The sequence below is a fragment of the Ambystoma mexicanum genome, chromosome 2p (assembly GCF_040938575.1).
Source record: "Ambystoma mexicanum isolate Mex_15411 chromosome 2p, UKY_AmexF1_1, whole genome shotgun sequence".
In the NCBI taxonomy this organism is placed as follows: Eukaryota; Metazoa; Chordata; class Amphibia; order Caudata; family Ambystomatidae; genus Ambystoma; species Ambystoma mexicanum.
The window spans coordinates 924,948,765-924,962,418 of record NC_090923.1 but is presented as its reverse complement, the minus strand read 5'-3'; the positions used below and the strand labels follow the sequence as shown (position 1 = coordinate 924,962,418).

The following is a 13,654-nucleotide window of genomic DNA, read 5'->3' as shown; positions in this document are numbered from 1 at the left end:
GGTCAAAGTTAATAATGTTTCCTCAAGATAGGGAGGATAGCTCAGCGGCAACGTGCTCGCCTTGGAAACAAAACAACACGAAGCAACACAGGTTCGATCACCGGGTCCTTGCTTAGAAACCTCCGGGTATTAAGCGTCTTATAAATACTCAGCTTAGAGATGTATTCCTGTAACAATGCCTCGATTCCCCTGGGCTGTGTGAGTGCTTTAAAAATGCAATAAATAAATAAATAGGCCTCTGGGAGACATCACACAAAGAAACATTTGAGGCAATGCTATGGGTGGTCGTCGATGGGTGCAAAAGTGGAGATGGTGGTTATTGAATATGTTGCATGAGTCCTGAGTGACAAGGCATTGAAGATTTCTAAAATGGAGCTAGTGTAAGTGAAAGAGAAGTTGGGTCCAATTCTCCTATGAACAAGCATAAAACTTGATTTAGGCAAAAGATTGCAGTCCACTGTATCAGTCGTAACCTAGGAGCAACATACAAAACCTAATAACGGATTGTCAATGGGCTATCAATTTTTGTTATGGTGAACAGTGGTTCAGCAGCAGGAAAGGCTTACTAGAGAGTTCTTGACAACCATACAAATGACATGTCCTTTGGGTAAAACAGACTTGCACAAACCCAGGGATTTGCAAAGTAATATGATTTTTTAGTAAATCCTGCAGTACATCTTTTTAGGGATTAAACACATTATTTCCATTTATTGTGTACATCATTATTTTTCTTTATACATTTTCCCCAAGGTCTGGTCCAAAGTGGTGCTATGTAACGGTCATTACCTTTGTTATTGTGAATAACACATTAAAGGGGCCAAAGTGAAGTTAATGATGACTGCAACAAATGTAAGTGTGATAGGTTTTCTGTTTTGTTAAGGAATGTTATCCATATCGGATTGTCACCAATAACGGTGTGCAGTTAACTTTGGTTGTGATGAGAGAGTGTATGAAAGATTGCACTTCACTGTATAATCCTAAATGTAATAGTGTAGTTGAAAGAGTTAATATGGTAATCAAGGATCATATACAGTTTTCTATGGTGAGTGGTTTGGATTTGAATACGGAGCTGGGGAGAATGGTAGTTGGATACAGGGTCACCCGCCAGGGTACCACCTTTGGCCATAATGAGGGCACAGTATTTTGGAAATACAGTGCACCCATCTTGCTTAGCTGGTAATAATTCTAGAGCGGTTGGATAAAGAAAAGTAACTGTTCTGTCTGAAACATCATCAACCAAAATGTAAAATATATCATGATGCCAAACAGTTTGAAAAATGTGGATGTTGCTCTTGGACATTTTGTCACAGTTTGTGACCAACATAAACCTGCCAAAGGATTGCTCACATACAAAGCAGTAAGAAAGGTAAAACGGTCTGGCTTAGAATATTACATTGGTGGAGGTTAATGTGTGAGACATGTGTAAGGTGGTTGAGGTGAGTGGTTAAGTGTAGGAGAAAGGAAGGCATGAGTCAGTATAATATGATGAATGGTATGGTGGTGTTTAAGATAGTGAGGTCAGAGGTGGGGGCGACAGATTGAGAAATGTTGTGGGTACAGAGCTCTACCAAAGAACAGGGGTCCGACTGTGTAATGAGAGGTCCAGAATATCTCAGGGATTAGATCTTGAATTATGCCACTCTGCCCTATGCCCACTACCAAGGTGTGGCTCACTGTCCAATTGATGTATCTATTACATGTCATTGCTATGATTTTAATTCAAATGCTTTCTCTAGTGTTTTGTTAAAGAATAATGTATTAAAATGTTATTTCTATTAGTACAAATTAGGTTATTTTGAATGCATTGCAAAGGAAGATTTGTTACAATACATGACCTTGCTGGTCCCATTTGTATCAATACCTAATGGCCTCAGGGAGGTGGTGTACCATAGAATGTGATGAAACATGGCATGTGGAATTTGGATGGAGGAATCACAGGTGGGTCAGTAGCCCCAGTTGTCCTACTTAGGAGAGGCTCTGCCAGTTGTGGGGTATGACTACATGATCAACAGTTTCAACCTTACCTGTCAGTCCTTCCTCATTTCATTTTGCTATTGTCTGTGGCATTCAAAAGATCTGTGAACAAGTCAACAATTTCTACTTAACTCTAGGCACTGTTAAAATACATGCACATTTATTGAAGAAGCACTTTCAGAGGCTTTATCCTAATATATTCTTTGCCACCACTTCCCTGATAATTTAATTTTTCTTAATTATCCACCTGAAATCCAAGAACTCTCTCTCTACCTGTTCAATCGTTGATCCTTTGTACTACATTTTTGGCAGTCTACTTAAGAAAGAAGCAATGTTACCCTTTTTAATTTTGAATATGCAACTATGTCCATACATGCACCAGTAATTATTCAATGACATCATTTCATCTGGTCTTTCTGAAAATCCCAGCACGCTAATGTTGTTTCTTTTATCATGGACCCATTAATCAGACGTTGTATCTAGAGTGCTGTCTCATTTCTCAATAAGGTGAAGGACTCCTATATTTGTCTCCAGATACTGGCAGGTTTTGTCGGGTCAGCCTGTTACTGGGACCTGTCTGAGCCGCTTCCAGGCCCTTTACGACTTCCATCATTTCAATGATATGGTATAACGCCTGCCTTATCTCTACTCCCTGATTGCTGTAGCTCAGAGGTCATGTTGTTACCTTGTTGTATCTCAGCCAGCTAGTATATCTGAGGCAGGCTAGTCTTCCCAGGACTATTGTGCAAATGTCTGCAAGCTCTGCCATTTTGTTCTAACATTCTAAAGCAATCAATGTAAAATGCTATGGTTGCTTTGGGTGGTGAGAAACCAGCCAGCACTCCCGAATGCTCAGCAAATCATTGTGGTGTGTGCATGATCATAGAAACTCATTTAACACATCTGCACCTGGAGTTTGATCCATTCTCTGGATTGTGATTAACCTTATGAGCTTGTGTAGTCTCATTTTATATGCCATGTGAGAGAGTGCATGCCACACTTTTCACAGGACACAATTTCATTGTTACTATCATGGGGAAGGGAGGGGTGTCTCTTCCATCCTACAATACCACAGATAGCTCCCAAAGACCAGGCATTCCTCATATCTCAAGCTATTACCAAGCGTGCCATGTTTCATACACCCATAACTTTAACATATCATTCCCACATATCCCACGCCATGCATTTTCCATGCCTTTCCAATCCATGTCCCCAAGTCCTTGCAACACACGTCCCACGCACTACCTGTCTTCAGGATATCTGCCCCATATATCCATGCACCACACATCCCACGACCCACACATCACAGTACCGATGCACCGTACGGCCACACACCATGGTGACACATTCCTTGCCAAACACATTACTTGCTCTTATTCATTGGCTTTATCTTGCATGAACCGGGTGCTCTCAAATGAAGGTAATCTTGCTTTAAAAGGGTTGAAATGACATGCAACATCCATAAAACATAAACGTGTTAACATAACGCTGTGGTGTGATGGCGGTGTTGCCAATGTAAGCCCTTTTATTTGACAAGACGCAGCTCAAATTCTATATTTCACGAGTCTGACACTCCCACCAACATTGCTACCAATCGCAATGGTTCTCCTCTCACTGGACTATGAGTTCATCATGTTTATAGACGACCCTCTTCTCTGGTTGGGTAATAGCTCCATTGTGCCACACAGCAACCAATAACAGAGAGAGATTGGATGTTCTTGTTAACTCAGCCACACACGGCGACAACACACCGGAGCTGATAGTTCACATAGGACCAGCTCTTATCCCCATGTTCACCTGGACCAATCACCTCTTCAGTTGATTCACAAGCAACCGCTCTTCACCCCACGGTGTTTACTAGCCTTTCAAAAACACCGCTCTACAGTACTGAAACAATCACACACCAAACACCTTTCTCCTTACCTGAGGATAGCACTATTACACACCCTAGAGCACTGGGTGGAATTTCCACCCAAACTCGAAATAAGCAGACAGCAAACATGTCTGACAGAGATAGAACGATTGATAGAGAGCAGTTTCCAACCAACAGTAATCACATTTGCATAAACTTGAGAATTTACCAGTAGAGTTTTGCTGCTGCTGACTGTAAATATTGAGAGCTATCTAGTAGGATACCACGGTTCTGCAGGCTTTGTTTTAGTGTGTACAGTCTTCTTGCAACATCTGTTTCCAAAGGCCGTTGCTCAAAGAGATTGATGTTGTTATGAGACATATGCCCTCAAGTGGTCTCCCTATGCTTTCTCCCCTCAGATTGCCTTTGCTGGCTTACTCTGGCAGAAGGTTTTGGTGTTCCGTTATCTGTCTCCTGGCATTGCTCTTCTGGAACAAGATTTATGTTTACTCAGAAAAGCTTAACGGATGCTTCTTAATTTATTTTATTTTAATGTCTTTTAATGATTCCCTTACTAAAACAGAACCCTTACTTTATTTTGCCCTCGTTACCCTTTCCTTCACCTTCCAATTGATGCGTCAAATGCTCCCACTATGAATGCACGATTTATTCTGTTCTTTATGTTTATTCATTCCTTACACAAATCACCACTTTTTCCTGGCTTCCAGTTTTTATCAACTGTTTTTCCCATTCTTTATGTATCAGAACCACTGCGTCCTTTCCGTCATGCCAGAGAAAGTACCGCATGTTTGTGTTATAAAAAAACAACATAATATTCAATAGTCTTTATATTATTTGAAATCCCAGTACCATTATCCCCTTCTGTGGAGGTGTAATTGGATTCTTAATCATTTTTATTATGCATTCAAAGATATTACTCCAGGACTAAACATGACCAGATATGCTGAGAGGCTATGTGATAGTCTGCACACCTAAAACAGTTTTGGGTTCTTATTTTAGCTATTCCGTCTGATGCATAATGCAGGAGATGCTTAATCTCTTGTTTTCTATGCATCATAATGGTGATGTCATTTTCTGTTACTTCTGACAATCAACAGTGAAAAAAGTTTTAATGTGCTCCCATGACCAGTTTCTTTTGTATAATCCAGATTACAGTATCCAGTTGGATGGATTGCCAGGTGGTTGCAAGGATTTTAGAAAAATACTCAATTATTCGATCTCCCTCCCAAAAAAGATATTTTTGGCAAGGTTTTAACATTTGTATTTTCTTTGCTTCAATCATTTTGAGTTGTCTATAATAACTTCTACCATTTGTAAATGATGAGGCCCTTGGAATCTTTTTGATACTTGTAGGAAGATCTTGTTGTAGTCAGCATTATTCCTTAATATTGAGTGAAAGTGATGGATTTTTTGGGCCTTAAGATGTCAATCCAACATTGTCTCAAATTTGCTCTGCCTTTAGGTTTATGTGTAGGAAATATGTGGGGTCATGGAATTTCCCCAAAATGTAATTTCAGTCGCTGTGGAAGCACCTGTGCTGCATATATAGGGCCTCGGGTGGAATACAAAACTAACACATTCTCTTTATCATTGCGGCCCATGCATTTAGGCAGATATTTGGTACCACCCATCCCCCCTTGAGTATAGAAAGGAAGAATGTTTTCCAGGTGGATATTGGTGTTTTAGATCCCTATATATCGGACATTATTGCTTATAGTGGTTTATTAATATTTATGAAGGGAAGATATTGGTTTAGTAATTATCTACTCTTTCGCGTTGACAATAATACCTTATTAATGAAAATGGAGGGTGTTGTGCGTTTGTCAGTTAGGTGTTTATGGACATTGAAGTGCATTAATTAAAAATAATTTTACATTCTGAAATAGAGGAGAAAATGTTAATAATACCTTCCACTATTGTCTAATCTCTATCATGACCGTACGTTATGTTTAACAGAGAGGGGTCTGGGAAACTCTCTACCAGCACAAACACAGTCCATTGACTTGTTCTTGGTTGGATGGCCCCTTGAGGAGTCTCAACCAAGTCTTTAGCTCACTGTTCTTTTCACAGAGAAGAAATGTCCCCAAATATCAGTCTTTGTCCTGCCCAGGGGCAGTCCAGCACCAAAATGCTAGGCAATTCCCCTCTGAACAAGACTACCACAGCAACCCCATACACGTGTTTCAGCCTAGTTGGGCATCATCAGTGAGGTGAATCTGTGCCACTCTAAGAACAGTGAGCAAGGGGTCCACGCCTGGATTACCTTGGTAAGTTAGGGTGAGACCCAAAGTTACTTGGTATGCAAAACAGAGGGGGGGTCTGGGAAATTCTCTACCAGCCAAACACAGCCCATTGACTTGTTCTTGGGTGGATGGCCCCTGAGAGAGTCTCAACCAAGTCTTTAGCTCACTGTTCTTCTCACAGAGAAGACATTTCCCCGCATAACAGTCTTTGTCCTGCCCAGGTTCTGTTTAGTACATCATTTTCCCACAGTACTAATTTTTGGGGAAATTATTTAAATGTCAATCTCTTTAAATCTTTCTCTTGTGTAAGCACTTGAGCCAAAGGTTCCATTAATTCTGCATGTAGAGTTGGTAAGAGCAGGCCTCCCTGAAATGTTCCTCAGGAAATATTCAAAATTGGGGTTGTGTTCTGGTTGATCAGATTATTGACCTCAATTTGCTATTCAGACATTTTAGTAACAAAATCAATTTGTTCTAAAATGTCAACCAGATAAGTCCACATTCTGCTGGGCCACGGGTGTTTTCTTCACCTAAGCTCATTGATATTAGTGGTAGGTCTATAACTGAGTAGGCTAAGTTGGTTTGCTCAAAGACATCACTTGATCGTCACAACACCTGGCTGTTCAATTTGGATTATTGACTCACTAAGGATTGATAACCCATTAGCAAGAGGTTTCCAAAATATTTTACAATCATCAATTACCAGTGATATTATTCTGCAGAATCAACCTTCTGAGGTTCTTTCCCCTTCTTTGAAAAAACAATACTTTGACTTCTTACCAGTTTAGTCTGAGTCTCACATTTCTCCCATAACAAATTAAATAACATTGTTGGTGTGCAATGAGCTCTTCTTGAAAGGTTTTCTAGCATTCATTTGTTAAGCCATGGGGGCCAATGGCTGAACGGGACTTTAGTTTCTCGATTTTTCATTTGAACTTGAATGGACTGAATGGGGAATTACGTTCTCTGTGGTGTTCCTTTCTAAAAACACAGCACGTCAGCTTCTGTAGGAATGTCTTGGTTTGTTGATTGCTTTCATATATTGGAATCTTGATGGTATACAGTTCCTCAGAGAACTAACGCAATGCAATTTCTATGCTCTCATCCTTTGCATATTCCTGGCCCACTGTGTATAATTTGTTTCAACTTAGAACATTTTCAGCTACATTTTTCTTGACGTTACTTGCTAACCATTATTATTTGCCATCTTGGTTACTTTCCTCATACTGTTATCACCTTCAATGTATGCCAAATTATAGAAAGGTCCCGCATCCCCCCATTACTTTATCTTTCTGTGTCCTTTCATTTTTATTCTCATTCTTCCAACCTATCCTGGGGTTTAATCTTTATATGTGATTGTTTACTTCCCCTCTCCTTGAACGTTTGTAAAAAAACAGATTTCTCAAGTATATGGTGATTTTACCCTCTGTTCTTTCTCTGTGTGCCCCACCTGATATCTTTGGTTTTCTTACTATCATCTGGGCCAATAATGATTCTTTCGACTCACATTTTGAGAGGTAATCAGGATTTTTTACCATGATGATTTTTAGTTCTTATGGATTCTTTAGAAAGAACAGGATGTCTAGGGATGTACTTCCATAACATTTTTCGTGTGCCTTTAGTTTATTAAAACGTTTGCACATTTATAAAGTATAAAACAACATGAACATAATAATATATGTAAAAACATTCATACAAACAATAAAACGTCCGTAACTGCCATCTCCTTTCCACTGCCCCCCTGCTGATATTCCCCCAGAGATGTTCCATCCTCACATGGCTGTGGGTTTAGTTGGTTTAGCCCATTGGATAAGTCTCTCCGTAAGGTTAACGTTCTCCAGAAAGCCCAACATGTATCTTCGTGCAAACAAAGGGGGGTCTGGGAATCTCTCTACCAACACCAACACAGCCCAATGACCTGTTATTGGGTGAATAACCCCTGGGAGAGACTCTACCAAGTCTTTAGCTCACTGTCCTTTTCACAGAGAAGAAATTTCCCCGCATATCAGCCTTTGTCCTGCCCTGGGGCAGTCCAGCGCCTAAATGCTAGGCAATTCTCCTCTGAACAAGAGTACCATCAGTAACCCCATACACGTGTTTCAGCCTTGTTGGGCATCATCAGTGAGGTGAAACTGTTGCCTCTCTAAGAACAGTGAGCAAGGGGTCCACGTCTGGATTGCCCTGTTAACTTAGGGTGAAACCCAAAGTTAATGTATGCACACAAAGGGGGGTCTGGGAATCTCTCTACCAACACGAACACAGCCCAATGACCTGTTCTTGGGTGAATAACCCCTGGGAGAGACTCTACCAAGTCTTTAGCTCACTGTCCTTTTCACAGAGAAGAAATTTCCCCGCATATCAGCCTTTGTCCTGCCCTGGGGCAGTCCAGCGCCTAAATGCTAGGCAATTCTCCTCTGAACAAGAGTACCATCAGTAACCCCATACACGTGTTTCAGCCTTGTTGGGCATCATCAGTGAGGTGAAACTGTTGCCTCTCTAAGAACAGTGAGCAAGGGGTCCACGTCTGGATTGCCCTGTTAACTTAGGGTGAAACCCAAAGTTAATGTATGCACACAAAGGGGGGTCTGGGAATCTCTCTACCAACACGAACACAGCCCAATGACCTGTTCTTGGGTGAATAACCCCTGGGAGAGACTCTACCAAGTCTTTAGCTCACTGTCCTTTTCACAGAGAAGAAATGTCCCCGCATATCAGCCTTTGTCCTGCCCTGGGGCAGTCCAGCGCCTAAATGCTAGGCAATTCTCCTCTGAACAAGAGTACCATCAGTAACCCCATACACGTGTTTCAGCCTTGTTGGGCATCATCAGTGAGGTGAAACTGTTGCCTCTCTAAGAACAGTGAGCAAGGGGTCCACGTCTGGATTGCCCTGTTAACTTAGGGTGAAACCCAAAGTTAATGTATGCACACAAAGGGGGGTCTGGGAATCTCTCTACCAACACGAACACAGCCCAATGACCTGTTCTTGGGTGAATAACCCCTGGGAGAGACTCTACCAAGTCTTTAGCTCACTGTCCTTTTCACAGAGAAGAAATTTCCCCGCATATCAGCCTTTGTCCTGCCCAGGGGCAGTCCAGCGCCGAAATGCTAGGCAATTCTCCTCTGAACAAGAGTACCATCAGTAACCCCATACACGTGTTTCAGCCTTGTTGGGCATCATCAGTGAGGTGAAACTGTTGCCTCTCTAAGAACAGTGAGCAAGGGGTCCACGTCTGGATTGCCCTGTTAACTTAGGGTGAAACCCAAAGTTAATGTATGCAAACAAAGGGGGGTCTGGGAATCTCTCTACCAACACGAACACAGCCCAATGACCTGTTCTTGGGTGAATAACCCCTGGGAGAGACTCTACCAAGTCTTTAGCTCACTGTCCTTTTCACAGAGAAGAAATTTCCCCGCATATCAGCCTTTGTCCTGCCCAGGGGCAGTCCAGCGCCGAAATGCTAGGCAATTCTCCTCTGAACAAGAGTACCATCAGTAACCCCATACACGTGTTTCAGCCTTGTTGGGCATCATCAGTGAGGTGAAACTGTTGCCTCTCTAAGAACAGTGAGCAAGGGGTCCACGTCTGGATTGCCCTGTTAACTTAGGGTGAAACCCAAAGTTAATGTATGCAAACAAAGGGGGGTCTGGGAATCTCTCTACCAACACGAACACAGCCCAATGACCTGTTCTTGGGTGAATAACCCCTGGGAGAGACTCTACCAAGTCTTTAGCTCACTGTCCTTTTCACAGAGAAGAAATTTCCCCGCATATCAGCCTTTGTCCTGCCCAGGGGCAGTCCAGCGCCGAAATGCTAGGCAATTCTCCTCTGAACAAGAGTACCATCAGTAACCCTATACACGTGTTTCAGCCTTGTTGGGCATCATCAGTGAGGTGAAACTGTTGCCTCTCTAAGAACAGTGAGCAAGGGGTCCACGTCTGGATTGCCCTGTTAACTTAGGGTGAAACCCAAAGTTAATGTATGCAAACAAAGGGGGGTCTGGGAATCTCTCTACCAACACGAACACAGCCCAATGACCTGTTCTTGGGTGAATAACCTCTGGGAGAGACTCTACCAAGTCTTTAGCTCACTGTCCTTTTCACAGAGAAGAAATTTCCCCGCATATCAGCCTTTGTCCTGCCCAGGGGCAGTCCAGCGCCGAAATGCTAGGCAATTCTCCTCTGAACAAGAGTACCATCAGTAACCCCATACAAGTGTTTCAGCCTTGTTGGGCATCATCAGTGAGGTGAAACTGTTGCCTCTCTAAGAACAGTGAGCAAGGGGTCAACGTCTGGATTGCCCTGTTAACTTAGGGTGAAACCCAAATTTAATGTATGCAAACAAAGGGGGGTCTGGGAATCTCTCTACCAACACGAACACAGCCCAATGACCTGTTCTTGGGTGAATAACCCCTGGGAGAGACTCTACCAAGTCTTTAGCTCACTGTCCTTTTCACAGAGAAGAAATTTCCCCGCATATCAGCCTTTGTCCTGCCCAGGGGCAGTCCAGCGCCGAAATGCTAGGCAATTCTCCTCTGAACAAGAGTACCATCAGTAACCCCATACACGTGTTTCAGCCTTGTTGGGCATCATCAGTGAGGTGAAACTGTTGCCTCTCTAAGAACAGTGAGCAAGGGGTCCACGTCTGGATTGCCCTGTTAACTTAGGGTGAAACCCAAAGTTAATGTATGCAAACAAAGGGGGGTCTGGGAATCTCTCTACCAACACGAACACAGCCCAATGACCTGTTCTTGGGTGAATAACCCCTGGGAGAGACTCTACCAAGTCTTTAGCTCACTGTCCTTTTCACAGAGAAGAAATTTCCCCGCATATCAGCCTTTGTCCTGCCCAGGGGCAGTCCAGCGCCGAAATGCTAGGCAATTCTCCTCTGAACAAGAGTACCATCAGTAACCCTATACACGTGTTTCAGCCTTGTTGGGCATCATCAGTGAGGTGAAACTGTTGCCTCTCTAAGAACAGTGAGCAAGGGGTCCACGTCTGTATTGCCCTGTTAACTTAGGGTGAAACCCAAAGTTAATGTATGCAAACAAAGGGGGGTCTGGGAATCTCTCTACCAACACGAACACAGCCCAATGACCTGTTCTTGGGTGAATAACCCCTGGGAGAGACTCTACCAAGTCTTTAGCTCACTGTCCTTTTCACAGAGAAGAAATTTCCCCGCATATCAGCCTTTGTCCTGCCCAGGGGCAGTCCAGCGCCGAAATGCTAGGCAATTCTCCTCTGAACAAGAGTACCATCAGTAACCCCATACACGTGTTTCAGCCTTGTTGGGCATCATCAGTGAGGTGAAACTGTTGCCTCTCTAAGAACAGTGAGCAAAGGGTCCACGTCTGGATTGCCCTGTTAACTTAGGGTGAAACCCAAAGTTAATGTATGCAAACAAAGGGGGGTCTGGGAATCTCTCTACCAACACGAACACAGCCCAATGACCTGTTCTTGGGTGAATAACCCCTGGGAGAGACTCTACCAAGTCTTTAGCTCACTGTCCTTTTCACAGAGAAGAAATTTCCCCGCATATCAGCCTTTGTCCTGCCCAGGGGCAGTCCAGCGCCGAAATGCTAGGCAATTCTCCTCTGAACAAGAGTACCATCAGTAACCCCATACACGTGTTTCAGCCTTGTTGGGCATCATCAGTGAGGTGAAACTGTTGCCTCTCTAAGAACAGTGAGCAAGGGGTCCACGTCTGGATTGCCCTGTTAACTTAGGGTGAAACCCAAAGTTAATGTATGCAAACAAAGGGGGGTCTGGGAATCTCTCTACCAACACGAACACAGCCCAATGACCTGTTCTTGGGTGAATAACCCCTGGGAGAGACTCTACCAAGTCTTTAGCTCACTGTCCTTTTCACAGAGAAGAAATTTCCCCACATATCAGCCTTTGTCCTGCCCAGGGGCAGTCCAGCGCCGAAATGCTAGGCAATTCTCCTCTGAACAAGAGTACCATCAGTAACCCTATACACGTGTTTCAGCCTTGTTGGGCATCATCAGTGAGGTGAAACTGTTGCCTCTCTAAGAACAGTGAGCAAGGGGTCCACGTCTGGATTGCCCTGTTAACTTAGGGTGAAACCCAAAGTTAATGTATGCAAACAAAGGGGGGTCTGGGAATCTCTCTACCAACACGAACACAGCCCAATGACCTGTTCTTGGGTGAATAACCCCTGGGAGAGACTCTACCAAGTCTTTAGCTCACTGTCCTTTTCACAGAGAAGAAATTTCCCCGCATATCAGCCTTTGTCCTGCCCAGGGGCAGTCCAGCGCCGAAATGCTAGGCAATTCTCCTCTGAACAAGAGTACCATCAGTAACCCCATACATGTGTTTCAGCCTTGTTGGGCATCATTAGTGAGGTGAAACTGTTGCCTCTCTAAGAACAGTGAGCAAGGGGTCCACGTCTGGATTGCCCTGTTAACTTAGGGTGAAACCCAAAGTTAATGTATGCAAACAAAGGGGGGTCTGGGAATCTCTCTACCAACACGAACACAGCCCAATGACCTGTTCTTGGGTGAATAACCCCTGGGAGAGACTCTACCAAGTCTTTAGCTCACTGTCCTTTTCACAGAGAAGAAATTTCCCCGCATATCAGCCTTTGTCCTGCCCAGGGGCAGTCCAGCGCCGAAATGCTAGGCAATTCTCCTCTGAACAAGAGTACCATCAGTAACCCCATACACGTGTTTCAGCCTTGTTGGGCATCATCAGTGAGGTGAAACTGTTGCCTCTCTAAGAACAGTGAGCAAAGAGTCCACGTCTGGATTGCCCTGTTAACTTAGGGTGAAACCCAAAGTTAATGTATGCAAACAAAGGGGGGTCTGGGAATCTCTCTACCAACACGAACACAGCCCAATGACCTGTTCTTGGGTGAATAACCCCTGGGAGAGACTCTACCAAGTCTTTAGCTCACTGTCCTTTTCACAGAGAAGAAATTTCCCCGCATATCAGCCTTTGTCCTGCCCAGGGGCAGTCCAGCGCCAAAATGCTAGGCAATTCTCCTCTGAACAAGAGTACCATCAGTAACCCCATGCACGTGTTTCAGCCTTGTCATGGTCATGGACGCACATAATGAGATGACAATCACTGAGAAGAATATTCATGTCAGTAAATCATAAACACATTAAGTCTTTTATCCAACATGGAGCCATTGTTAGCTTAGCGGAACCAGGCTGCACAATCCTGTGGTTGGTAGTCAAGCTATTACAGTACCCTATTGAAGGATTATTCTAGGAGGTTTGGCTCAACAATCACAGTGACTGGCATTAAGGGCACTTGCTAATGTGAAAGCTAGAACATGGCTCCTCTTTTTTGTCTTGGTTCTATAACTCAGTAGACAACGCATGGAACACACTTCCCCTCGGTCCAATCACAACCACATTTTTCCATAAAGCAGAAATTATTTGGGGAGCTCATTAACTAGAGCCTTGATAGTTGGGGCCCATCAATGGTTACAAAAATGGACCAGATCACCTATGTTCCATTGCTGCTCCTTTACTCTTTGCCTTTGGTCCACTCTAGCTCCAAGTTCCACAGTGGTGTTGCTTGTAATCATGAGGTGGTT

General features: G+C 43.5%; 1 protein-coding gene across 1 annotated transcript in view; it reads left to right on the top strand.

Moving 5' to 3' along the window:
* FOXA3 (forkhead box A3) overlaps positions 1-13,654 on the top strand; it is a 174,012-nt gene that overhangs the window by 122,082 nt on the left and 38,276 nt on the right. The gene's annotated exons all lie outside the window — the stretch shown is intronic.